We start from the raw sequence: 27827 nt of genomic DNA on the forward strand, positions 1-27827 counted from the left end.
TTATGTCATATTCCTACAACAAGCATATTTTCATAAAGAATAGGGAGTATAACGTCACACCTTCCTGGAGACTTCAAATGCCCCATACCTGCAGGTATCCCCTCAAGCCAGAGAAACTAGATCACTCTTGCAGCATGTCAACAAATGCAGCCTATTTTGGACCAAGGTATGGGAGAAGTGAATCTGATCATTCAATGACTAGCATATCCCTCCCCTGACTTCACCCTTGGTTGTGGTTCCAGCATCAAATGTGAACTGAAGCATCTTGAACAATTTAGGATTGTGGAGTGTGGCCACAATAAGCAAGTAGTCTCTTGTCAGTCTGAATGCTGAAAAGAAGATTTTGCTTCAAAATCAGTCCAAGTTGGAAGGGATGAAAACTCCAGGGCGAGGGAGAGCTTTGAACTGCCACCAGGATAAACCCTACTGCCGATCTGGCCAAAAAGCAGTAATCTACCGCCTGAGCCCTGCATCCTTGTCCTGAATCTGAACATGAAAAGGGCACAGAGAACCTCATGTGCACATTAAATATATTTAATATGCACAAGTATTTTACATGCTGCAGGATGAGAGAAAGTGAGCAAGAGAGTCCTTTAGAATTGAAGTGACACTAATAAAAAAAGCCACAATTTTTTTCAGTCCTTGAAGTCTTATAGAAGGAAGGGCTAATGGTTAAAGAACAAGCCTAAGAATATGGAGATCTGAATTCAGTTCCCAGCCATACCACATTTTTCCTTTCTAACCTGAGACAAGCCACTGAGGCCTGGTTTGGGCAACTCACTCTTATTTACATGTTGGCGAACAGCTACTCACATAATTCCAGTGGGACTACTTGTCTGTACACCCGCTTGCCAGTGAGAGTAAAGGGGTTCAAAACTGGCCTTTAACCTCTCTGTGGCTCAGGCTTCCTTGTCTGCCAAGAGGATAATCCTTAGCTGCTTCACAGGGCTGTTGTGAAGCTTAGTTAATATTTGTAAAACGCTTTGAGAACCTCAGATGAAAGTACACAATTATTCAGGTCACCAGAAAACCATTTAAAAACCTGATCTAACAAGATCTGTCTCCATGGAGATTTTTAAAAGACAGCCAGTGTCACGAATTAACATGAAACCTTTTTGTCAAATAGATTTTACAGTTTTTGCTAGCTAGAAGTACCTGAAGTAAGAGGGCCAATATTGTGTGCGCTCATTGGGTTGAATCCACCAGAAACGTTGACATCAGTGGCCTACCTATGTAAACTGCAAAAAAAAAAAAAAGTTCAAATGTCCTGTTTACTTATGGCTGTATCTATGCTAGATTTTTTTCTTAATGTTTCCCAACGATTGCTATGAATATACAGCTCCAGAGGTGGGAGAGTACACTAGCACAGACTGGGTGTCACTATTTTAACCACTGTGTCCACTAAATAGGGTTTGGAGACATTGCAGTTAAAATGGCACCAGTGGCTAGCGTACACCAGAGCTCTCACCACTGCCAACATGAGGGCAGGTGCAAGAGTGGTAGGTAGCACTATTGAAAAGGATTATGAGTCTAGTGTAAACAGGGCTGATGAGCTGTAACCACATGTGAAACTTTTCACACTACACGGTTACTGCCAAGCACAGGTACAACACTGTGTGTCCACTCCTAAGGTGGATACAAGACATGACTGCCAGAGAGGAGGGTAGATAGCATGGTTCTCAAAAACAGAAAACTCCCTCTTGACATTGGACACAGACAGACCATGCTAGAAACAACCAATGTAGGGTTTCCATATGTCCTGGTTTTCCTGGACATGACACCTTTTTTGGTCCTCTGATCTCTGGGTGGATTTTTGAAATATGAACAAATGTCCCTGATTTTTCCTTGCTTGTCCTTTTTCCAACATTGATTCTGGTAGAACTACAAGTCCTAGTATGCCCTAATAGCAACATGCATGTTTACTGGATTTGACACCCTTACTTCTGGCACTGTCTTCAGAGCTGGACAGCAGCATTTGCTAGCCAGAGGCACCCAGGTCTGAAGGCAGTACCACTGCCAGCAGCAGCGCAAAAGTAAGGGTGCCTGGTATGGTACTGCCGCCTTTCTATGCTGCTTCTGGCAACGGTGCTGCCTTCAGACCTGGGCAATTGGAAAGCGGGAACTTCAAATATGATAACCCTAAACCAATGTGAGAAATAGCTGGTAAGTGGGCTTGACAACTAGTTCTGAGTATGTTGCACATTTCAAGCCATTTTGCTGACAGGGCCAAAGAACTCTTATGTTTCACGTCTTTATGGCACAAGTTATTATTCCCGTTAGCCCACAGTGCAGGAAACTGCCTAACTCCATGGAACTTCCACTGTTGCACAGAAGGGTTCTATCTACCTCGCTGTGTATATAGCCCTTATCACTGAGCTCCTTAAATATGAATTAGTTTATTCACACAACATTCCTGAGGGGTAGAAAATCATTGTTATCCTTATTTTACAGATGAGGAATGTAGGTTCGGAGACATTAAACTCCTTGTCCAAGGACACATAGGAACTCTGTGATACAGCTGGGAATTGAACCCTTACATCTCGAGTACTTGACTAACTATTTCTCAGAATTTGGTGGAAAAAGTTGGGTAGTTATTCAGAGTATGTAAGGACACCTTAAAAATCTCCCCTTTCTTGGCTCACAGAACTTGAACTGGCTATGCACTGCAGTCTTAGGTACATTTCAGTGTTCGGTGATCCCTTGCTTGCATTTGGAAGAATGGCAGATTACTTCTCCCCAGTAGTGAAGACCTGCCCTAAGATGAGAGATCGATGCAGCGGATGTTGATTTAGCATGTCTAGTGAAGACCTGCTAAATTGTCGACTGGTACTCCAGCTCCCTGAGTAAGGTAAGTCGGCGGGAGAGCACAGTGAAGACGCTGGGGTAAGTCAACCTAGCTACGTCAACCCAAATTACATTATTTACATTGCTGGAGTAGTGTAATTTAGGTCGACTTACCCCAACTTACTTTCCACCTCTAGACTATCAGGATTGCCTTTGGTTTTCTTGCCTTTAGAGACTACATACTCATGACCCATTCCTGAAAATATTCACTACTAAATATAGTGCCTTCTTTGTCCAGTAGCCCCAATGAACTCCTTGGCACCTCTCACAATAGTAAGCACAACGGTGTGCTTGGGAGTAAGTGTTTGCAGATTGTTATTTAGTATTGTTGCCAGAATGAAAATTAAAGTATCTCCAAGAAATTGGAACAAACATGCAAGATCACCATCATCTCAGGAAACTCTTTGTTGAGACAACTGACTCTTTCAGCATTTCTTAATGCACACTATTAAAAAGTTATTTACAAAGAAATTGGGTCCCTCTGCCTCTATGGTCACTAACAAGCTCCAGAAGAGAATATTATATTCAACACCAACATTTTCATCTTTGTATTTTAACATGTGACTTCTAGGAGAGCATCGGCATAATCAGCACATAGAACCATCTGGGCTAGTCAATCCAGCAATATGTCTCCTGCCACCCATCTGAAACTAACGGGAATGCTTCTGTTAATTCATTTAAAGCTCTTCTTGCTTTCTGACATCTCTCCCACTGGTTGCTAGGCAACCACAACAGTTCTGCAGCACATACACATTAAGCCTGATGTGTGTGCGCGCACATGCATGTTTTTAGGAGCAAACAGCCATGATCTACAATAGATTTTATTTTATTTTTTAAAATAGAGCATGTATGATTCTACAGGCTGTATGGGTCTTTCAGAAGTCAGATGATAAACAGTGTTTGAAGACACAAACACACATATACAATGGATTGGAGTTTACTACCGTATACCTACTGTCCGCTTCAAATAAATGAAGCTCTTCCCTCTTTAAAGATAAAATTTTCAGTGATAGGAATCTAGAGCTCAATCAGCACAAGCCTAGAAGATACACTCCCCAGAACCTCTTCTTGTTCCAAGGCGATTGAGAGAGTACTAACACGTTTGGGTTTTTTTGTTTGTTTTTTTATGAATTTACTGATCTATTTTGCTGTAGTCATACTACCTGAGGTTATGAGTGGTACAGATCTCAGAAGCTAGAAAGGGTCAAGCCTTGTCAATCTTTGAACAGAAACCACAAAGACAAACTGGGATGCCAGAAGGTGTGCTTGTGAATCAGTAGGTGGCACTCTTCCCCTGAGTCAGTGCGGATATATCATTCCAGTAAGGGGTTTCATAGATATTAAGATCAGAAGGGACCATCATGATCATTTAGTCCGATCTCCTGCACAACGCAGGCCACAGAATCTCACCCACCCACTCCTGCAATAAACCTCTCACCTATGTCTGAGCTACTGAAGTCCTCGAATCGTGGTTAAAGACTTCAAGGTCCAGAGAGTCCTCCAGCAAGTGACCTGTGCCCCATGCTACAGAGGAAGGCGAAAAACCTCCAGGGCCTCTTCCAGTCTGCCCTGGAGGAAAATTCCTTCCCGACCCCAAATATGGCGATCAGCTGAACCTGATCATATGGGCAAGACTCACCAGCCAGATACCCAGGAAAGAATTCTCTGTAGTAACTCAGATCCCACCCCATCTAACATCCCATCACAGGCCATTGGGCCTATTTACCATGAATATTTAAAGATCAATTACTTGCCAAAAATCATGTTATAAAGCAAAGATTCTGATCACCTATCATTAAAGAGCCCATTGCACTTTGATGTTCTGACACAAATTGTAATTTTGGCAACTAGATTCTGTTTGCTATAATTCCATCCTGCAGTTTCAATTGGATTGGACATTCTTCTTCACTTCTGGACCATAAATTTGGTGTTCTTCTGGAAGTAGAAGGTATAAAGATTCCCATATGTAAAGTTTTGTAAAGCACTTTGGAATCCTTAGGCTATTACCTCATGGTTATTATGGCTACATCTGCCTACAGGTGAGCTCATCCCAGTGTTCATTTGTTAGAATTGCCAGGTCAACATACAAATTTGGAACAATTCGCAAACTCTATACAAGAACAGCTGAAGATGCTGGATGCAGGACTGGATTAAGGCAACCCAGGGCACTAGGCACACCACAGCATGACATGCTCCGGGCTTTGCCCCAGTGATCTACCCACCTCCACCCTTACAGTGGTGGAAGCAGGGACACACCAATCCTCTACAACAGTAAAGGTTCCTCCCCCTGGGGAGGTGGGGGGTTCACCACAGTACTTACCCCAGCAGCTGGAGTGTATGTGTGTGTGAGCCACTGCATTCTTCTCTGCTTGAGTTCTCTACTGGGGTCATGGTGACAGAACTGTCCATAGTATTGGGTCTTAAAACACTCCATTGAGATGTATGGGCCAGTTCACATCTCCAGACCTAGTTTCAGGCATTCTGCAGACTCAGGCAGCATTACCGAATGGGTTATGCTCAGTTCACATTTTTGAGCTTTTCGCAGCCAGGAGGGCTGGGAAACTTCCTTAAAAAATGAAAGTTGAGATTCCAGCCTCGTGATGAGATTCCAGGAGCTGGGGAACCTAAGTATGGGCCTATAATGTCTATGGGAGACTAGCAAAGATTCCTCTAATAGTTGAGGTAACCAGTGCTCAAAAACCATGGCAACGAGCACAGTACAAATATCTAGACAGCTAGCAGATTGTGTAAGCGCGCTTCCTTTCTAGATTGCAGTGTTATCATCCCCATTCAAGCAGCATCTGTATTGTGCTGTGGAGCTGTAATGGCATGCCTTTATTTTTTTAAATTAGTAAGTGCTATGGAGGTTTTTGCCCTAAAGGTGCAATAACCTGCCTAGTTGATTTTGTTTTCTAAAAAGGACCAAACTATCTTTATAAAAGAGCCCTGAAAAGGGACTGTCAAGTTAAAACCAAAACCATGTTTGTCTGAACATTTTAATCTGCTGTTACACCTAAAATGACTCCCATTGAAGAGATTAATGAAATACATATTTTCCTCTGATTTTTTCAGTTTGCGCTGAGCTATTGACAGCCTGTTATGTCTAGTCAGTTTCACTCTTTACCCTGTTTATGTGGGCTTTCCATATAACAGGGGAAAGGAACAAAACATTTTTAAAATAAAGAAAAGGGGATTGTGAAATCAAGAATATGAGCAGGGAGTTGAGGGACAAGGACAGTACATGAAACTACTTTTAGCTGGGTTTTTTTTGGTTTTTAAGCCGAGTAGATTTCAGGTTGACAGAGTCCTTTTCACCTTTTTGAAATCAAGAAACTGGAGGAAATATTTTCTGTAATTTTAAAACTGATGTTACTATTTTATTTCAATTGCTGTCTCTTTACTTCTTCCCCTCTGACTTCATTAGCTAGAAACTTCGCACTCTCTTCTCAAGTAACTTACTTCTAGGCAGGTTTGGAAGACCAATAGGAAGGAGATACTGACAAAATGTTTCCGATATTTGAGTCTCCTTACTACTGTACTTGAATGGAGCTAACTAAGGCTCCGACCCTGCTCAGACTACTCACATAGTGTAAAGATAAGCATGTGTAGAGTCTCATTGAGCCCACTGAGTGGCATTAAATATGGTCTAAGTCCTTCATTGACATAGATTTAACAATTAAATGGCAGGGACACCATTTCAGAATAATTCTGGGATGGGGAAAAGTTGGGCCAGCATATAGAACATTATTTGTGGTTATATGCTGCAAAGTTGCGGAGTAGGGGCAGAGTAGAAGACCTAATGGAACAAAGAATTATGAAAAATCTGGGGAGAGGGGGCAGCCAAGGTCAATGGGGACAACTGCCCTCCTTCCCCATAGCAAATGATCCCCCTGTTAAACAGAAATAAACCTTTGGTTATCATTCAAGGGCTTGTTGCACTTTTAAATTAATGCATTGGAATGCAGTATTTTCCCTAAATCTCTGAAGGGATATTGATTTTTTTTTAAATTAATAAAAAAGTAAAGATAGATGAATCCAGAAAATTTTACACTACTCAGAAAGAGAATATGAAATATATAAGCCACCATCAGGCAACAATTACAATAATGTAGCAGCATTACCGCATCAGTCTGTTAGTAGCATGGAAGAGAAGTATGAGAAATGGAGTTGTGATGAATGTAAAAACTTCCCTAGTGACAACTTTGAGGAAGATGCGACTATGAAGACTGGGTGAATCACATGACTTAAGGTAAAATAGGCCTGCCATTCCTGTTGGGACTGTACTGAAATGCAGGGTTCTTTAGGGAGGGAAGGGAACAGGAGTTCTAAAACCACCACTGTTAGGTGATTATTCTGTTTCACTGAATATTCCAGGAATTCTCTATACACTCGATGAAGTACAATGAGCATCCTCTGAAGTTTGCAATTTACAGGTGTGGGTACTTCAGCAGAACTTCCAAATCCCTCATATGGGCACTTAGATATAGGACAGGCTAATTTCAGTGTCCAAACTAATGGTTTGGATGTCCTGTAAAGAGGGCCGCACTTGTAAGTTTGCCCTCATTCATCACAAGCGCATATTTTCACACATTAAGGACAATGGATGAGAAATGTAGCACTGGAGACAGGGGTCCACTCTGCCAAAAGTTAGCTGCTAGAACAGGTGAGCTCTTTTTTGCAGGGGTGGGAGGAAGGATACATCTTTTTGGTTAAGATTTTAGAACATTAAGCTTTGGTATTGATTTTAGAATTACTCCAACTATCTTACTAATTTATAAATTATAATATGGGTTTAAGTCAGCTAATGTGCTTCATTTTCACCTCTAGAAATCTGGGTTCTTTTCCTACTTATTCACAAACATAAATAAATTTGATATTCTCTCACTGCTTTTCTACACCACAAAATTCCCCACTCAAATTGAGAAGATCAGCAGTCTTTGCCTAGGAGAGGCCAAAGTGTGAAATAGTGGGAGTGATGCAGATAGGAACAGATATAAAAACAGTAAAACTAAGTATGGAGAATTGAAAAATTCTTATATGAACTGGTTTGTGCTTTTGCCGATTTTTTTCCTCTCCTAGTGATAACCCTTAAGACCAGACCCCTGATCACTTAAAAATACGATCCACTCAAATTGTATTTATAGTAAATCACACTCAAGACCACAGCCTTTGGAAACAAGAGCTTAACAAAGGTCTCCAGGGTTATGAGAGAGGAAGCAGTCCAGCTTAGCAGAGGTGAAAAGAACTTGCAGAAGGCAGAGCCCAAAGGGTCAAAACATCACCTCTAAATGGGACAGCTGTGGCAGAGAGGGTCTCTCTCGAGTGGGTCTCTTCAGCCAGTCACAGCTACCATAAAACCAACTGAGTAAAGTTTGTAAACCTTGCAGGGACGCATACCCAGGGCCATCCTTAGCATATGCTGAGTATGCCTGCTGTGTAGGACACCCGAAAATTTGGGGCACCACCGGGACAGCAGGTAAGAGTGGGTTGGCTCCTGCACACCCAGCATGTGCTGCAGTCTCCTTAGGCGGAGGCCATATTCATTGAGCCGAATGCGCTGGTATTCTGCGTGAGGGAAAGGGTATGGGGGTCTCTGCAGGGAACTGTGACTCTTTGCCACCATGAGGTGGGCTGGGTAGCTCAGTATCCTTTGCTGCCTCGTCCCCACCCGCTGCCAGGCTGCTGCAGCGTCTGCTGCCTACAAACTCAGGGTATGTCAGCAATGGGGTGGGGGGTTCTTCTGCAGATCCGTGAGCGAGGGTGGTGGCTGTGCCCTAAGTCAGACATAGGGGCACCAGTTTAATACTGCATAGGGCTCCATAAATCCTAAAGAACGGCCTGCATATACCCATGGTCTCTCCAGACTGAAGGATGCCTACTATTACTTCTAGTTTATAAGAGTTCCTTGTTAGGAGGAGAGATTTCCGCCTGACATTTAAAGATAAAACTAGTAAAAATTAACAGTGTCATTGTTAATTTATACACTGTTCTTAGAACCAACTGGGAAATTTGAAGATATTTTCTTTTAAAACTGATTCTTCATTTGGCAAACCTTGATTCCTTTCTGTCTTGAGCCAAAATTTACCCTGGCTGTCTTGTTCGTGAACAGCTTCAGCATGTAGACCTAATCTCTCCATGCCAAGATATCTTCAACTGTGCACCGACTTCATTAAATGCTGTCAAAACAACACTGGAAATAGGGCTTATCAGTTTATTGCTGAATGAGGCATTTTGTATTCAGGCCCAGCTTTCGTTTATTTTGCCAAAAGAAAATTGTGAAAACAAATATCTGGCGTAGTTTATACTTGGGTGCTCAATCTGGATTTGGCAACAAACCACCACAACCCACCCAAACCTCCAATGCTGTTATTTTCAAGGCTCCTCTCTGCTCCAAACTCCCTATTGGGAACATATGGAGAACCTCCCACTTGAGTGCAAAAAGCAGTCTCAAAAATACTAAAACTAGATTTCTGATTTTGGTGCTCATGAAAAAATACAGGGAGAATAGCTATGACCATGTCCTAGTGCTGTGATGTCTTCCATGTACAGACCTGCTAATATAAGTCATCCTAGCTCATCAATCCCACCATCTTCCACTCACCAACAATCATCTGATAAACAAGCTAAATCTAGTTGCGCCTGTTCGTCTACATTCTCAGATTTTTCATTCTAATCACATGAATATTACTCCTGGTGGGCATTCTTCACCAAAAAATTAAAAATTCTGCAAATGTTATTTGTCAAAATAATAGGGCTGTCCAGCAACTAAAAAAATCATAATTAAGTGTGCTGTTAACTAGAATACCAATTATTTAAATATTTTTGGATGTTTTCTACATTTTCAAATATATTGATTTCAATTACAACACAGAATACTACGTGTACAGTGCTCACTTTATATTTGATTACAAATATTTGCACTGTAAAAAACGAGAAATTGTATTTTTTCAATTCACCTAACACAACTGCTATTGTGCAATCTCCATCATGAAATTTGAACATGCAAATGTAGAATTACGTAAAAGTTCATTTAAAAATAAAACAATGTAAAATTTTAGAGCCTACAAGTCCACTCAATCCTACTTCTTGTTCAGCCACTCTCTCAGACAAAATTTGTTTACATTTGCAGGATGTACATTTAAATCTGCCCGCTTCTTATTTACAGTGTCCCCAGAAAGCGTGACCAGGCATTCACGTGACACTTTTGTAGCCAGCAGTGCAAGATATTTACATGCCAGATGCACTAAAGATTTATATGTCCCTTTACGCTTCAGCCACCATTCCAAAGGATGTGTCCATGCTGATGATGGGTTCTGCTCGATAACGATCCAAAGCAGTGTGGACCAATGCATGTTCATTTTCATCATCGGAGTTAGATACCACCAGCAGAAGGTTGATTTTATTTTTTGGTGGTTTAGGTTCTGTAGTTTCCACATTGAACTGCTTTTTTAAGACATCTGAAAGCATGCTCCACACCTCAGATTTTGGAAGGCACTTCAGATTCTTAAACTATGGATCGAAGCTGTAGCTATCTTTAGAAATCTCACATTGGTATCATCTTTGCATTTTATCAGATGTGCAGTGAAAGTGTTCTTAAAAACAAAGAACATGTGCTAGATCATCTGAGACTGCCATAAATTTCATTTTTATAGCAGACTGGGGGTAAAACAGAAGGAGATATAAAATTCTCCCCCAAGGAGTTCTGTCGCAAAAAAAAATATTTTTATTATTATTAAAAAATGAACTCAGCATGGGCGCATGTCCTCTGGTAAGGTGGCTGAAGCATGAAGTGGCATATGAATGTTTAGCACATCTGGCATGTAAATACCTTGCAATGTCGGCTACAAAAGTGCCATGCAAATGCCTGTTCACACTTTCTGGTGACACTGTAAATAAGAAGTGGGCAGCATTGTCTCCCGTAAGTGTAAACAAACTTGTCTGTTTTAGTGAGTGGCTGAACAAGAAGTAGACTGATTGGACTTGCAGGCTCTAAAGTTTTAGATTTATTTTTGAATGCAGTTATGGGACAAAATTTACATTTGAAAGTTGTACTTTCAGGATAAAGAGATTGCACTACAGTATTTGTATGAGGTGAATTGAAAAATACTATTTCTTTTATCATTTTATAATGCAAATATTTGTAATCAAAATATAAAGTGTGCACTGTACACTTTGTATTTTGTGTTTTAATTGCATATATTTGAAAATGTAGAAAAACATCCAAACATATTTAATACATTTCCATTGGTATTCTATTCTGTTGTCCAACAGTGATTAAAACTGCGATTAATTTTTTTTAATCTGGATTAATTTTTTTGAGTTAATCATGTGAGTTAACTGCGATTAAGCAACAACCCTAGAAAACACCAGTTTCAATTATTTGGTAATTTATTTCAAAATACCTGTCAGCAAGTATGTCTGTAACAATCTAGATACACAAAAATTCCCCAAGGAGTAGAGAGTTAAAGAAACCCCCTATGACAACCCAGTTCCTGTTTCTCTGACCCCTTCCCCACCGCAGAGCCCAGACAGGGGCAGACACCCACACCCCCTCCCCAACAGAGCCCAGCCGTGAGACGCCCCAGCCCAGATACCGCCCCCCGTCCACCCCGCAGAGCCCAAAGATCCAGAGGAAGAAACAGCCTGATGCTTGGTCCCAGGCTTGCATGGAGTTTCCTGTGCACCTCCATCTCCTTCCCTCAGGGCATGCTGGGAACTGCAGCTGCCTGGAACACTCTAGCTCCCCTCTCCCTCCCCCCAACAGCTTCTTCTGTGTGCCAGCTGGGCTCTGCTGGGTCCAGTGGTCCCTAGTGGCAGCTAGCAGTACTGCAGCCCATTTCTGTGGTGGGGAAAGGACATTCTATGCACACAGTGTTAATTTCTGCAAAATTCTGCATTGTGCAGTGGCGCAGAATTCCCCCAGGAGTAACTGTGTATTCCAGTGTAGACCTGTTCAAGACAATTTCTTCAACAGGCCTTACAAAACTCCATGCACAACTTGCTCTCCTTTCCCCACATCCAATAAGCCCACCTTTATCTGCTGTGTGATTTCTATGAGGGAGGAGAGACCAAGCCAGCATCTTGCTACCCACCATACCCCACCTGTATCCATATCTTCAAGAGGATGCCTAGTGGCCTGCTTTCCCTCTCCTTTCCAAGATTCATCTTCAGGAAGGCCTGAGTTTAATGAGTATTCCACTTCCATGTCTGGTGGAATGGCATCCAACAGTCTGAGTCCTGTTTTCTGACTACTTAAATTTAAAAGGCAATGTGGAGTTTTTACCCAGAGAGAATTATAACATTATGAAACTTTCACCCATTCATGCAAGGACCAACGATCTCTCCCTCCCCCTCTGTGCACATTTTGAGTGATATATAAACATCAGCCATAAGAGGAAAGGTTCCTCACTAGTGCAGTTTACCTCAAATACAAACTCTAAAGTGTTCAAAATTCTAGTGCAACAACAACTACACACACTTACTTTCCAGTGCAAGTGCCACCCCTCCCATCATTAAAGGAAAGGCGGGTTTTGAGTGGGGGTGGGGGTAAGGGCAGCAACAAAGATTACATCCAAATCAGCAGATCAAAGAGCTGTTGCAAGGAAAAAGAGAGGGGGCTGAGTCAGCCTGAACTCCCTCCTTCAATGGCTAACTATTGTTTTAACTCCTTAAAAGCAGTGCTCACCACAAGTAACACCGCTCCTTCATGACCCCAAGATAGCTCTTCACTTATTTGGGCACAGGGAAAGCTATCTGAACTACCAAGTCTGGCTATTTACTTACCAGGACACTCACTTTGTGGATCAGCAGGAAAACAAAAAAACAAAACAGAATCCAGCCACATTTTAAAAAACACCCTCCCTGAAGGGACAGAAGCCCTTCATTGTACCATTTGCTCATTCTTGGGGATGATTCCATGTTGAGCGCTACAGCCTACAAATTTCTACGGTCCGATGAATTAAATGTTGCACACATGTGACCAACAAACCAGAGATGATCTGTCCTCTTGGGATCCAAGCATATTAGAAATGGCTGATAAATTGCTATGCTGATCTCCATATAAATAGCTTGGGTGAATAGTAAGAGTGCAAGTGAGGGAGGGAGGGAGGGAGGAAAAAATTTCTAGGAACTTGAAGTAACCAAGTTAAATACAGCGATGAACACAGCTAATTAAAACAGTTTCAGTTTTACTAGTATTGAGGACTCCATCAGGACTAGTGTGCAAGGATACAAATTAAGTATTTGTTTGTGTGATATGACATATGCGCGAATCCTGGTATTTTGCTTTCTCGAGCTATGCAGTGGTCATTACGGAAACTGCAGCATTTCTGAAAATATGCAGATCATAAAGCATCACAGTTCCAAACAAACAACCATAGCTAACATGAGTATGACAGTTCATTCAACTGTGGTGAAGAGATGCATAACAAAACAGACCAAGAGGACTGCATTTAAAAATGAAGGCCTTCTAGGAACAGAGTAATTCCCAATAGAGACCGCATATAGAAATATTTTTACACCATGATACTCCAGGGCCAGCGGCAAAATATAAACTGCATCACTTCCAACTGCACATGCCCCACAGCCTTTTATATGCCATAAACCTTATTACAAAATCTAGCATCAGTCCACCAGGACATGTTTACACTATATGCAATAGATTTTTACTGTGATAAACATTTCAGATTCACAATAACGTAAAAGCAGTTTTTAAAAAAAAAAAAAAGATTTACAAATCAGCAGAATTCACGTTTACCTTAACAAATATTTGTCTTCAGCTCAGAATTCTTCTGATGTATTTACTTAAAAATCAAGACTACAAATACTGGAGGAAAAACAGTGTTTTATAATTTTCTCCTTTCTAGGAACCACAGCAAGTAGCATCTATAGGGCATGATCCTGTTCCAATTGACAGCAAAATTTCACAGCCACTTCAATGAAGTGGCGTTGGACGCACAGCATAAACTGCTTCAATGGCAAGAGTATGGTACCTATTGTATAAATGCTCCAAAATGGAAAAGATAACTGTCACATAAATAATTGTCTGTTAATTTCATAAGCCGTTTATAGAATTTCTTAGCCTGTAAAGTAAGCCTCTTTCACCTCACTGAAATAACTTTAAAAATAAAGGCAACATTTCATGTCTGGGTGTATTATTTCTGGCTTTCAGAAGGAAATCATTTTTAACAATGGACTTGAAAGGACTACTTATGGCAACAAGCGCCGCCATGCACCCAGTACTAAATGTTTGAAGACTGAGGCCCCAATACCGTGGGCTGGTCTCGAAGAAAACCTGTTCTATTTTATTTGGCTTCACTCTGTGTTCATGAAGGCTGTACAATTTTCTATATTTCTGCTATAAAAGATAATGGGCTCAATTTTCTCCTGCACCGGTGAGGGTGGGGAAAGCAGATTAGGGAGCCAGTTCCAGCTCCCTAGTTCTCATAGCCAGTGCCGGCTCAGACGCAAGTTAAAGCTTCTGCCAGCCAGTATTAAGCTCCATTGCTGACTTAGGGTCCTTACTGGACTTGGAGGGGAAGGTTGCAGTGGCAGACCATCTTTACCATAACCAGGACCTGTGGCTCTGCCTGCTCACCCTAAGGAAGCTGAACGCAGAGTAGATATATTAAACCCAGGGTGTGTTCTATAAAGCCTGAGTGTCACTTGTACTGGTCTCTTCTCACACTGTACAAATATGCAAAGCAACAATGAACCTATCCCACATAATGTACACATTGTCTCCATCTCTGCAGAGTTAGTGCCAAATAAGAGTAAAGCCCCCTTTTCTGATCAGCCGTCACTCCCACTACTAGGATTAACAAAGATATTTATGCTCCTAACAATTTGATGGAAACCAAATAACCAGTTGATACTTGCCTCTCACTCATTCAATATACCGGAATGACCTGAACACTTAGCCCTTAGTATTCCATCAGCTATACCACCAGTGACTTCTCCCTAAAACACTACATAATAAAAGGAGACTAGAGAATGGCAACTACTGTTACAACTTGGCTTGGAGCACAGGATTCACTGTTAAAATGTAAGTGACCAGAAAAAGTTGAGTTCTGGTATAAAGGTACTTTATTTCCCTCTCTAACCCACTCGTTTTAAAGCTATTTTAGTAAACATTTTCCCCTAGACATGAAGAGGCAAAGGCAGTCTATAAAATAGGCTGTTATTATGGAAGCGGTTAATAAAAGAAAATTTATAGCGCTCAAGCTTCTCATACAATCGTTAAGACGCTTTCTAATTGAGCAATAAATCTAGTCTCTCCTTCAAATTTATCCCTTCCCTCCAGCTCCTTAGAACAACTGCAAAAGCCTTGGGCCTTGTAGTTAATTGTGCTTAACTCTCAGTCCTTACTACTCAAAAGTAAAATACCACCCAGCTAGCAGGACTTTAAAAAGAAATAATGGCCAAATACAGCTCTCGCATAAAAACAGGCTGAAAGCACTGCAATTGCTTTCCAAACAATGCCATTGTGGAAAACCATGTTTCCCATCCAAACCATATGAAAGGTATAATCTAGTGATGAATGTATAGATTTGCAAACCAACTCACACACAGATACAGTACTAGGATTCCTAGTTATATACAGGTTTCAGAGTAGCAGCCGTATTAGTCTGTATTCTCAGAAAGAAAAGGAGTACTTGTGGCACCTTAGAGACTAACAAATTTGAGCATAAGCTTTCGTGAGCTACAGCTTTCATGAGCTGTAGCTCATGAAAGCTTATGCTCAAATAAATTTGTTAGTCTCTAAGGTGCCACAAGTACTCCTTTTCTTTTTAGTCATATACAATGGATAAAAAGTCTTCTCCCATTTAGTTTACTGACTGAACCATTTATTTACTGATGCAATAAATCAAGATCTGTAGGTTATCAAGACTATACAGTAACTTAAAAATATATATGAAGCAACTTCCAACCCCACTCACCTCAACAAAAAGAGCATGTTGATAGGGGAATTGACATAAGGACTTCACATGCAAAGACTAAGATTCAGTTTCCACATGGAGCTGCTGTAAAAGCCCATGAGAAAAGTCTTTGTTTACTTTCAATATTGCGATTCGCCTCTTTGTGTGCACTGGATTTTTTTGCCATCTCCTGAACACCTCAGTAATTCAAATTAGCAGAAGGTAGCATGTGCTGACGCCAGGAGTGAAAGTAACCTAAAGGACTTACCAGTATGCCAGAAATCCTGAGCAGGGGTGGGCCTCAACTGGAAGAGGAGGGGCCTTTAAATCACAGCTGGAAGCCCCCGGGGTCAGGGCAATGTAAAGGGCCCGGGGCTCCAGCCGCTGCTACTGCAGCGGAGCTCCGGGCCCTTTAAATTGCTGTCTGAGCCCAGCTATCGGAGCCCCAGAGTAGCGGCAGCAGGGCTCCAGTGGTGATTTAAAGGGCCCAGAGTTCCAGCTACTGCCCCAGGGCTCGGGAGGTGATTTAAAGGGCCCGGGACTCCCACCGCTGCAGGGAGCCCCGGGCCCTTTAAATTGCCTGCCTGGGAAGCCGGTCCGGTCCAGTCCAGTCCGCCATACTGGCTCTTGCCGGTACACCGTACCAAACTGGCTTACTTTCACCTCTGGCTGATGCTCATCGAGACTAGGCCTCTTTTGCAAAATCTGGAGAATAAACAATTCACAAATCTTAATATTTTCCCATTCCTACTTTGCTGAGACCTCAAAACGATCTTAGCTTGTTACGAGAGATGAATTCTATCACAATTCAGTGGCACTGCTATGGGTACCCGCATGGCCCCACAGTATGCCAACATTTTTATGGCTGATTTAGAACAACGCTTCCTCAGCTCTTGTCCCCTAAAGCCCCTACTCTACTTGCGCTATACTGATGACATCATCATCTGGACCCATGGAAAAGAAGCCCTTGAGGAATTCCACCATGATTTCAACAACTTCCATCCCACCATCAACCTCAGCCTGGTCCAGTCCACACAAGAGATCCGCTTCCTGGACACTACAGTGCTAATAAAAAATGGTCACATAAACACCACCCTATACTGGAAACCTACTGACTGCTATTCCTACCTGCATGCCTCCAGCTTTCACCCTGACCACACCACACGATCCATTGTCTACGGTCAAGCTCTGCGATACAACCACATTTGCTCCAACCCCTCAGACAGAGACAAACACCTACAAGATCTCTATCAAGCTTTCTTACAACTACAATACCCACCTGCGGAAGTGAAGAAACAGATTGATAGAGCCAGAAGAGTTCCCAAAAGTCACCTACTACAGGACAGGCCTAACAAAGAAAATAACAGAACGCCACTAGCCGTCACCTTCAGCCCCCAACTAACACCCCTCCAACGCATTATTAAGGATCTACAACCTATCCTGAAGGATGACCCAACACTCTCACAAATCTTGGGAGACAGGCCAGTCCTTGCCTACAGACAGCCCCACAACCTGAAGCAAATACTCACCAGCAACCACATACCACACAACAGAACCACTAACCCAGGAACCTATCCTTGCAACAAAGCCCATTGCCAACTGTGCCCACATATCTATTCAGGGGACACCATCACAGGGCCTAATAACATCAGCCACACTATCAGAGGCTCGTTCACCTGCACATCCACCAATGTGATATATGCCATCATGTGCCAGCAATGCCCCTCTGCCATTTACATTGGTCAAACTGGACAGTCTCTATGTAAAAGAATAAATGGACACAAATCAGATGTCAAGAATTATAACATTCATAAACCAGTCAGAGAACACTTCACTCTCTCTGGTCACGCAATCACCGACATGAAGGTCACTATCTTACAACAAAAAAACTTCAAATCCAGACTCCAGTGAGAAACTGCTGAATTGGAATTCATTTGCAAATTGGATACTATTAATTTAGGCTTAAATAGAGACTGGGAGTGGCTAAGTCATTATGCAAGGTAGCCTATTTCCCCTTGCTTTTTCCTCCCCCCCCAGACGTTCTGGTTAAACTTGGATTTAAACTTGGAGAGTGGTCAGTTTGGATGAGCTATTGCTAGGAGAGTGAGTTTGTGTGTGTGTGTTCGTTCCCCGAGGGGGGGGGGGGTGAGAAAGCCTGGATCTGTGCTGGAAATGACCCACCTTGATTACCATGCACATTGTAGGGAGAGTGGTCACTTTGGATGGGCTATTACCAGCAGGAGAGAGAGTTTGTGTGGGGGAAGGGGGGCGGAGGGTGAGAACCTGGATTTGTGCTGGAAATGGCCCAACTTAATGATCACTTTAGATAAGCTATTACCAGCAGGAGAGTGGGGTGGGAGGGGGTATTGTTTCATGGTCTCTGTGTATATAATGTCTACTGCAGTTTTCACGGTATGCATCCGATGAAGTGAGCTGTAGCTCATGAAAGCTCATGCTCAAATAAATTGGTTAGTCTCTGAGGTGCCACAAGTACTCCTTTTCTTTTTGCAAAGACAGACTAACACGGCTGTTACTCTGAAATCTATCACAAGAGTTTCTACTCTACTCCAAAAAATGAGTCACATGTAGATGTGGGACCTATTGTGTCAGCATAAGTGAGATACTAGTGTAAATCAAAAGCAGAATCCACTTGTATAAATGCAATGATTCCACTGGACTTTTATTCTGTATCCTTCTGTAGCAACTGACCTGAGCCAATTTGAAACTGCCAAAGCAAGGTTTTCCATAATAAAGCGAGTGGGGATAAACACTTCCATGTTTTTAGAAACCCCATAAATGCTTAACTTCTGGGACAAACGGGACAAACAGAACTATTTCTAGAGTCAAAACTGTAGGGTATAAATCAAGGATGGATGAAGAAAGGCAAATACGTGGTAAATTATATATTTCTGTACCTTCAAGATCATAATGCAGAGAGATCTGTCTAGCAAGTCTACTATCAGACTACTTAGACGATGGAGCACAGATTTTTACATTGGCTCTATTTCCCTTAGGACTCGCCACTCAAGTGCAATGTCCGCTGAGATAAAGTCCACAATATTTAGCAACGGGGGGTGGGGGGGAGGGCTATTTTTCCAGTCCATCTGGGGCTGCTCTTTTATATATAGGTGTGTCAGACCCCAGCTCATTCAGGTTGGGTATGGAGGGTATTCCATTTGGAAACTTAACCTGAGGGCTGCCCTACCTTGCACCTGAGGATAACACCCTCATGAGGCTGCTTGGCTAGTCAGAACGGCTGGAGTGCATTATGCTCTGGCCAACCCTATCCATCCAACATGGCCCCCCTCCCTGCTAATCATCTGGGAGATATTGCCTGCAATTGGGGAAATTAAAATGTGTAGTCAAGAATGATTTTTGTATTACAATATCATGAGTTGCCTGGTTAGCTCTATTGCATGTACAAGGTTGTGTTTAAACAAAGGGGAAGATGAATTCTTTTGTGTGACACACTATGGGGAATCTTCTCATGTAAGAGGGCTGATCTGAACAGGCCATTGGGGAATCTTTTCAGCAGGGATGCTTTGGCAGTATCGGATAGAAGTATAGCTCCAGCAGTGAGCTCTAGACTTTGTCTGTGATGCTCACACCTTAAACTGGGCAGTCATAACGCCACTGTTTGCATGTTGCTAGATTTTCTTTTTAGTTTTGTTTTTAAAATATACCTGGGACTTGATTTCATCAGTTATGTGGGCCAAATCCCCGATGAATTCAGTGGGAACCCTACATGTGCACAGCTGCTGAGCAGGCTGAAGGGTTTTTTTTAAAGACGACATAGCCTAACCTATGGGCAGCTCTGCTTCCTCATACACTTCCGTGATGCAGGCAAGGTTGGTTTTGAGGGCTTGGAGTGCTGGCAAAGGTTTCTCTACCAAATAAAAACATTTTTCTGACGTGTAAAAATCCTTTGTTCTTTCCAAGCAACAATCCAGAGCCCTTCAGACATTTCTTCTGAGTGCATATGGGCAGAAAATGGGAAAGGGAAGTCCTAATTAAAATGCAAATGCAAAGTAGTAGACAGTCTGAGGCACAGGTTGGCACCATTCTGCAAACACTAATAAGGGTGGTTGACACACTAGAGCAGCTATTCTCCATATTTGTCAAGCTCAGAATGCCGCAACACAAGCGCTTGTCTCACAATGCCGGTTTGACTGTTAGCAACCACCACATGTGTCAAGGAGGACATTTCATGCTGCGCAGCTACCAACATTTCACAAACTTCCCCATGGACCAGAAACAAAAATCTTCCCCCTGCCTCCTCAAAGTGACTTATTGATTTCTTGGTTTTAAAGAAAAAGAAATGGAATCTTTGTTATGGTTATCCATCATTGATCATCTACAGGTTCCTTCTGGAAAAAGATTCAGTACATGCTTATCATTTAGTACAGATCAAAATAGAAGGGTCTACCTCTCAAAAGCAGTGTACAAACTATCTTACAGTCCAGTCCAAGTATTGCTTTTACTTATTAATGTAGGTTGCCTAAGAGGCCTTCACATACTGTAACTGTTAGGAGATCCATCAACTAATACATAAAATCAGTAATCATTTTTAAGAAGTCTGCAATGGTGGAGTAGGCACCTTGCTCTGGGAACAAAGTCTCTCAAACGGTGATGTTTATTCCTCAAAAGGCTTAAAGTGCACGGATTATAATGAGTTTTATATAAACCAGTGGTTCCCAAACTAGGGGCACCGCTTGTTGAGGGAAAGCCCCTGGCGGGCCAGGTTGGTTTGTTTTATCTGCCGCGTCTGCAGGTTCTGCTGATCGTGGCTCCCAGTTGCCACGGGTTGCTGCTCCAGGCCATGGGGGCTGCGGGAAGCAGCAGCCAGCAAGTCCCTCAGCCCGTGCTGCTTCCTGCGGCTCCCATTGGCCGAGAGCAGCAAACCACAGCCACTAAGAGCTGTGATCGGCCGAACCTATGGACGCAACAGGTAAAACAAACCAGCCCGGCCTGCCAGGGGCTTTCCCTGAACAAGCGGCACCTCTAGTTTGGGAACCACTGATATAAACAAAGAGAAGAGAAAAGGACCAGCTCAGTGTACAACCTGATCTTCTGGCTGCTAGGTGTGCAGCTCTACTTCCTCAGAGGCTCTTCTTCTCTCCTTTCACTGCCCAACTTGGTTATTCAACCCTATGCATCCAGGAATTAACTCTCTGCCTCCTTGGCTTGTGTAACCATTGGTGAGCTAAATGCAGCTCTGATGGAGGAACTATTTTTTTTGTTCAAAGATCAGATGAGGGAGTCTTCCCTCCCCACCTTTTATGGGAATGAAAGAACTGAACACTCAAGGTGTTCTGCCATATAATCCTCCTCCACAAAACATTCATTAAGACTCTCCTGAAACATTGCTATACCTGTGTGTGAATGTAATTGCTATCTTCTATAATTGCTATATTTGCAAACTAGTACCCTGCACAAAATTTCAAAACCACTTTAAACTATGTTTTAAAAGAAAACAAAAAAAGGAAAAAACCTGAGAAAGTCAGTAAAATTTAGAAAGTCATTCACTGGCATTACAGTATTTCCTCAGAACTTGCTTAGCTCTGAATGTCTTTTGATAAAAAGTGTTTCTTGCCAAGGAGGAAGGCAGGCATGCCTGTTACATGCAGTTAATGTACAGTAGGTTAATAAGTAATTTGAACAAAACTCTAGCCCCAGCTTGTAAAGAGAAGCTGCACTGAGTGTTTAAAATCAGATTATGAGTTCATTTAAAAACATTGAAGGATTTAATTTTTTCCACTGTCTGAAAAATACACTGTACATATTTTAGTAATGTCTCAGAAAGCTATTAATGTACTCAGATAGGCCAGCTGTTTTATAAATCTTGCACCAAGTTTCTGCTACAAGTTTCAGACAGCCAAAACTCTTTTTTCAGACACTGAGGGCTTGTCTACATGGAGAGTTAGTGTGTAGTAAGACAGCCTGCGACACTCAGCCCACCAGCCTGTTGTGCACTAAGTGGCCATACGGACCCTGGTACGGCACACTCAGTTCCATAGAGCATGGTGACTTAGTGGGTGGCAGGCTAGTGCACTGTAGATTCACACCCTGGATTGTTGCACAAAGACACTCACGTAAACTAGCCCTATTACTTCTTTCATCAAACTGAAGTCATGTAATATATATATTAGGAACAACAATTTCCAGCAAACTCCACCTCCTACCCCACAATTCAAAAGCCTGGGAGAATACATAGGCCTTGCAACATACCCTGAGGGCTCAATCATTTCAAAGGGGGTTGAGGTACTGTATGACGCATGTCCCATAGTCAAGTTCTCATAGTCACAGAATATGCCCTGCCATCAGCCCTTTTAGCCCCATAACAGCTGCGGTATCAACACAGGAAAAGAGTGTCTCTAAAGAAGGCAGGGAGAATGGGAGATCCCCTCCCACCCTCGGGAAAGTGAGAACCCAGGTGGTGCCTCCTCCCTCCCCTCCCCAGCCTGAGGGGGCGGGGAGAACTGCAAGGGAGTTGGCTGGAGACAGCAGCTGGTAGGAACAGATACAGAAGCAGCCAAGGCAGCGACCTTAGGACATTTACGTAACTTTCTAGTTTTGACTCAACTGTCATGTGCTGATTGGCTGTTTGCCCCAACCCTCCTGCTCCCCCAACTCTCCTCACCTCAGGTTTACTCCACATCTCGCTTTGCTCTCTGTTTAACGGAGGATGAAAATAATTGGGATACCAATTCTTGTATAAACAGCACATACATATGAACCTCAAATTGTACTGGCAGCTCTATTGTTTGATTATTGCTTTCTTCTAAGGGGGATGGAATCTGTGCTAGGGAAGCACGATTCCCATTTCAGGATTTATGATGAGGAAAGACAGCTGACTGGACATCATTTCAGCTGTTCAAACAGCACAAAGGGAGCAGTAGAGACTTACTGGAACAGCCCTCTCGGAGATTGCGTCAGGATCCAGGAGTCCTCAGCTGGTGCGCAGCCAGTGAAACCAACTCCTGCCCTGCGCCTTCTGCAGCTCCTGGCATGGAAGGCATTTTAGGGGCACAGAAGGGCATGTTGGCAGGAGAGGGACAGTGGGAGTTGTTAGAACACAAAGTGCTTCAGCAATCCCGTCACTGGGCAGTCCCTGTCAACTGACGTAGGTTACAGGCACAGCAACCCGGACCTGGGGCTGGGACCAAAAAGAATGGGAGAGATCTCTGGGTCTCTGACAGTCCCTTATCTCATTTCTGTTATGCCCAATGCAAGCTGGACTCAGAATCCAGGCCCAACTGGCTCCTCTACAATAAGGACTACAGACATGGATTGGTATTTTAGGCAGAGAACATTTTCTATTTGTCTATACAAAGAGAGACAGCAATGTCTTGATTCTGAAAAATGAGAAATCAAGACATTTCCTTGCTCTTGGGCCTTGGATGTTCTTTGCATTGTTTGTGTAGCTGTGCTTACTGCCCCTGCTTTATACATCACTTTTTATGTATACTGCTGTGGATCCAAATTCAGCTCTGTTCCATCACTGTTAAATGAGAGTTAATACATCACCACCTCGCCATTAAACACTTATTTCAGGAAAAAGAAAAGGAGTACTTGTGGCACCTTAGAGACTAACCAATTTATTAGAGCATAAGCTTTCGTGAGCTACAGCTCACTTCCTCAGATGCATATCGTGGAAACTGCAGCAGGCTTTATATATACACAGAGAATATGAAACAATACCTATTCCCACCCCACTGTCCTGCTGGTAATAGCTTATCTAAAGTGATTTCCAGCACAAATCCAGGTTCTCTCACCCTCCACCCCCCCACACAAATTCACTCTCCTGCTGGTGATAGCCCATCCAAAGTGACAACTCTTTACACAATGTGCATGACAATCAAGTTGGGCTATTTCCTGCACAAATCCAGGTTTTCTCACATCCCCCCCACCCCCATACACACACAAACTCACTCTCCTGCTGGTAATAGCTCATCCAAACTGACCACTCTTCAAGTTAAAATCCAAGTTAAACCAGAACATCTGGGGGGCGGAGGGGGGGAGGAAAAAACAAGAGGAAACAGGCTACCTTGCATAATGACTTAGCCACTCCCAGTCTCTATTTAAGCCTAAATTAATAGTATCCAATTTGCAAATGAATTCCAATTCAGCAGTTTCTCGCTGGAGTCTGGATTTGAAGTTTTTTTGTTTTAAGATAGCGACCTTCATGTCTGTGATCGCGTGACCAGAGAGATTGAAGTGTTCTCCGACTGGTTTATGAATGTTATAATTCTTGACATCTGATTTGTGTCCATTTATTCTTTTACGTAGAGACTGTCCAGTTTGACCAATGTACATGGCAGAGGGGCATTGCTGGCACATGATGGCATATATCACATTGGTGGATGTGCAGGTGAACGAGCCTCTGATAGTGTGGCTGATGTTATTAGGCCCTGTGATGGTGTCCCCTGAATAGATATGTGGGCACAATTGGCAACGGGCTTTGTTGCAAGGATAAGTTCCTGGGTTAGTGGTTCTGTTGTGTGGTATGTAGTTGTTGGTGAGTATTTGCTTCAGGTTGCGGGGCTGTCTGTAGGCAAGGACTGGCCTGTCTCCCAAGATTTGTGAGAGTGTTGGGTCATCCTTTAGGATAGGTTGTAGATCCTTAATAATGCATTGGAGGGGTTTTAGTTGGGGGCTGAAGGTGACGGCTAGTGGCGTTCTGTTATTTTCTTTGTTAGGCCTGTCCTGTAGTAGGTAACTTCTGGGAACTCTTCTGGCTCTATCAATCTGTTTCTTTACTTCTGCAGGTGGGTATTGTAGTTGTAAGAAAGCTTGACAGAGATCTTGTAGGTGTTTGTCTCTGTCTGAGGGGTTGGAGCAAATGCGGTTGTATCGCAGAGCTTGGCTGTAGACGATGGATCGTGTGGTGTGGTCAGGGTGAAAGCTGGAGGCATGCAGGTAGGAATAGCGGTCAGTAGGTTTCCGGTATAGGGTGGTGTTTATGTGACCATTGTTTATTAGCACTGTAGTGTCCAGGAAGTGGATCTCTTGTGTGGACTGGACCAGGCTGAGGTTGGTGGTGGGATGGAAATTGTTGAAATCATGGTGGAATTCCTCAAGGGCTTCTTTTCCATGGGTCCAGATGATGAAGATGTCATCAATATAGCACAAGTAGAGTAGGGGCTTTAGGGGACGAGAGCTGAGGAAGCGTTGTTCTAAATCAGCCATAAAAATGTTGGCATACTGTGGGGCCATGCGGGTACCCATAGCAGTGCCGCTGATCTGAAGGTATACATTGTCCCCAAATGTGAAGTAGTTATGGGTAAGGACAAAGTCACAAAGTTCAGCCACCAGGTTAGCCGTGACATTATCGGGGATAGTGTTCTTGACGGCTTGTAGTCCATCTTTGTGTGGAATGTTGGTGTAGAGGGCTTCTACATCCATAGTGGCCAGGATGGTGTTATCAGGAAGATCACCGATGGATTGAAGTTTCCTCAGGAAGTCAGTGGTGTCTTGAAGGTAGCTGGGAGTGCTGGTAGCGTAGGGCCTGAGGAGGGAGTCTACATAGCCAGACAATCCTGCTGTCAGGGTGCCAATGCCTGAGATGATGGGGCGCCCAGGATTTCCAGGTTTATGGATCTTGGGTAGTAGATAGAATATCCCAAGTCGGGGTTCCAGGGGTGTGTCTGTGCGGATTTGATCTTGTGCTTTTTCAGGAAGTTTCTTGAGCAAATGCTGTAGTTGCTTTTGGTAACTCTCAGTGGGATCAGAGGGTAATGGCTTGTAGACCACACTATCAGAGGCTCGTTCACCTGCACATCCACCAATGTGATATATGCCATCATGTGCCAGCAATGCCCCTCTGCCATGTACATTGGTCAAACTGGACAGTCTCTACGTAAAAGAATAAATGGACACAAATCAGATGTCAAGAATTATAACATTCATAAACCAGTCGGAGAACACTTCAATCTCTCTGGTCACGCGATCACAGACATGAAGGTCGCTATCTTAAAACAAAAAAACTTCAAATCCAGACTCCAGCGAGAAACTGCTGAATTGGAATTCATTTGCAAATTGGATACTATTAATTTAGGCTTAAATAGAGACTTGGAGTGGCTAAGTCATTATGCAAGGTAGCCTGTTTCCTCTTGTTTTTTCCTCCCCCCCTCCCCCCCCAGATGTTCTGGTTTAACTTGGATTTTAACTTGAAGAGTGGTCAGTTTGGATGAGCTATTACCAGCAGGAGAGTGAGTTTGTGTGTGTATGGGGGTGGGGGGATGTGAGAAAACCTGGATTTGTGCAGGAAATAGCCCAACTTGATTGTCATGCACATTGTGTAAAGAGTTGTCACTTTGGATGGGCTATCACCAGCAGGAGAGTGAATTTGTGTGGGGGGGTGGAGGGTGAGAAAACCTGGATTTGTGCTGGAAATGGCCCACCTGATGATCACTTTAGATAAGCTATTACCAGCAGGACAGTGGGGTGGGAGGAGGTATTGTTTCATATTCTCTGTGTATATATAAAGTCTGCTGCAGTTTCCACGATATGCATCTGATGAAGTGAGCTGTAGCTCACGAAAGCTTATGCTCTAATAAATTGGTTAGTCTCTAAGGTGCCACAAGTACTCCTTTTCTTTTTGCGAATACAGACTAACATGGCTGTTACTCTGAAACTTATTTCAGAAAGGCTCTATTTGATTCTTATTGTCCTTGTAACTACAGACCTTCACTCGCTTTCTGAATAACTGTATTCTTCATGCATACCCTTTGGCAGACCTGACACCATAAAATAATCTGATGGACTGAAACACAATTGCTTTTACAAGTACAATACTTCATTATATATTTGTTTTGAAAACAGTTTCCAGAGCTTGGAGCATGTCAGTGAAAGCAAGAGAAAGAATGTTGATGTTGTTACAAGGTCAGTTTTTCCAGAGACGGTAGGCAGTAGTCACTGGCACACTGTCAAATTATCACCATGGCAAACATGGCAGCTCACGGACAGTGATTCAGCTGCTTTGACCATATTAAGTCAAGTTACTCACACTCCCTAACATACACATACAACCTCCAGGAATTTTTTAAAACTAAGTTAAAGAATTTAAGGTGGAAAAAAGCAGCATAGTTGAGGCTGACAAGCCCCTTAAGCGAGTGCCTCTTCTTCCCATGCATATTTTATGTATGCCCTGTTTAGACAGAATAGAATAAAAAAGCCTATTAGGGCTGGGCCTGCTAACATCGCTTTAAAAGGGGGAAGCCCGGTGTGCTGTGCTTGCACTCACAAGGAAAAAAAAAAAAAAAAAAAACACGACAACTTTGCACATGGTGCCATCCCTTGTCAAGAACCCTGTGCTTAAGCATCTTAGCAAGCAAAATCCATATCCATGTTGTTTGCAGCCTAGTATCTTTCCCAGGCCTGAAGAAGTGCTGTGTGAGCTTGTCTCTTTCCACCAAGAGAAGTTGGTCCAATGAAAAACATTGCCTCACTTACCTTGAATCTCTTAAATCCATAGCAGGTACCTGAGGAATGGAGCTGCCAGGGAAGCACAAAGATGAGAGGCTGTGCTGTTGGCATGCACAGGTCACCTGCATCTATGCCAACAATCCTATTTAAGGTACCTGTACTCTATTCAGAACTGGAGGGAAGACAGTTCTGCTCTCTGATGAGTCACTGGAGTGCCAGCAATCTTTGGCACAACAGGACTTCAAAAAACTATATTCTCCTACAGGGTCCTATGACTGATGTGGGTCTGCTCTGTAATAATTTATGAATACTGTATGTGACCTGCTTATTGGGATGCTCATTGTATGAATAAGTTGGTTTAGTTCAATAGGGACGTTGCAAGAAAAACCAGCAGGACGTGAGGACATTAAACAATGACTCTAGATAAGCCACACTACCACCAACCCAGTAAACACTGCAGGGATGTTAAGAGACAATGCCTGAGCTACTGGCTGTGAAAGTTCTACCTCTTGGCTCTTGCCACATTCTAAAATTTGTTTTGCCACACATGGCCAAGATCAAAAGGATCTCTGTCTGGATTAAAAGTGATCTTCTCCTTCTCTAAAAGAGTAGTTGGGGAGCTGCTCAGGCTGACACCCA

The 27827-nt window shown here is 42.9% G+C and overlaps 1 protein-coding gene across 21 annotated transcripts in view; it reads right to left on the reverse strand.

Moving 5' to 3' along the window:
* Nucleotides 1-27827, reverse strand: part of DTNA (dystrobrevin alpha) — a 310433-nt gene that overhangs the window by 171531 nt on the left and 111075 nt on the right. Inside the window, exon 2 of one of the 21 annotated variants that reach the window (XM_073331268.2) lies at nucleotides 1156-1238. The exons of the other annotated variants lie outside the window; for them this stretch is intronic. The gene's annotated coding sequence lies outside the window, so the exon portion shown is untranslated. The remainder of the gene's footprint in view (nucleotides 1-1155; nucleotides 1239-27827) is intronic. 21 annotated transcript variants of the gene reach the window in all.

The sequence above is a fragment of the Lepidochelys kempii genome, chromosome 2 (genome assembly GCF_965140285.1).
Source record: "Lepidochelys kempii isolate rLepKem1 chromosome 2, rLepKem1.hap1, whole genome shotgun sequence".
Lineage (NCBI taxonomy): Eukaryota > Metazoa > Chordata > Testudines > Cheloniidae > Lepidochelys > Lepidochelys kempii.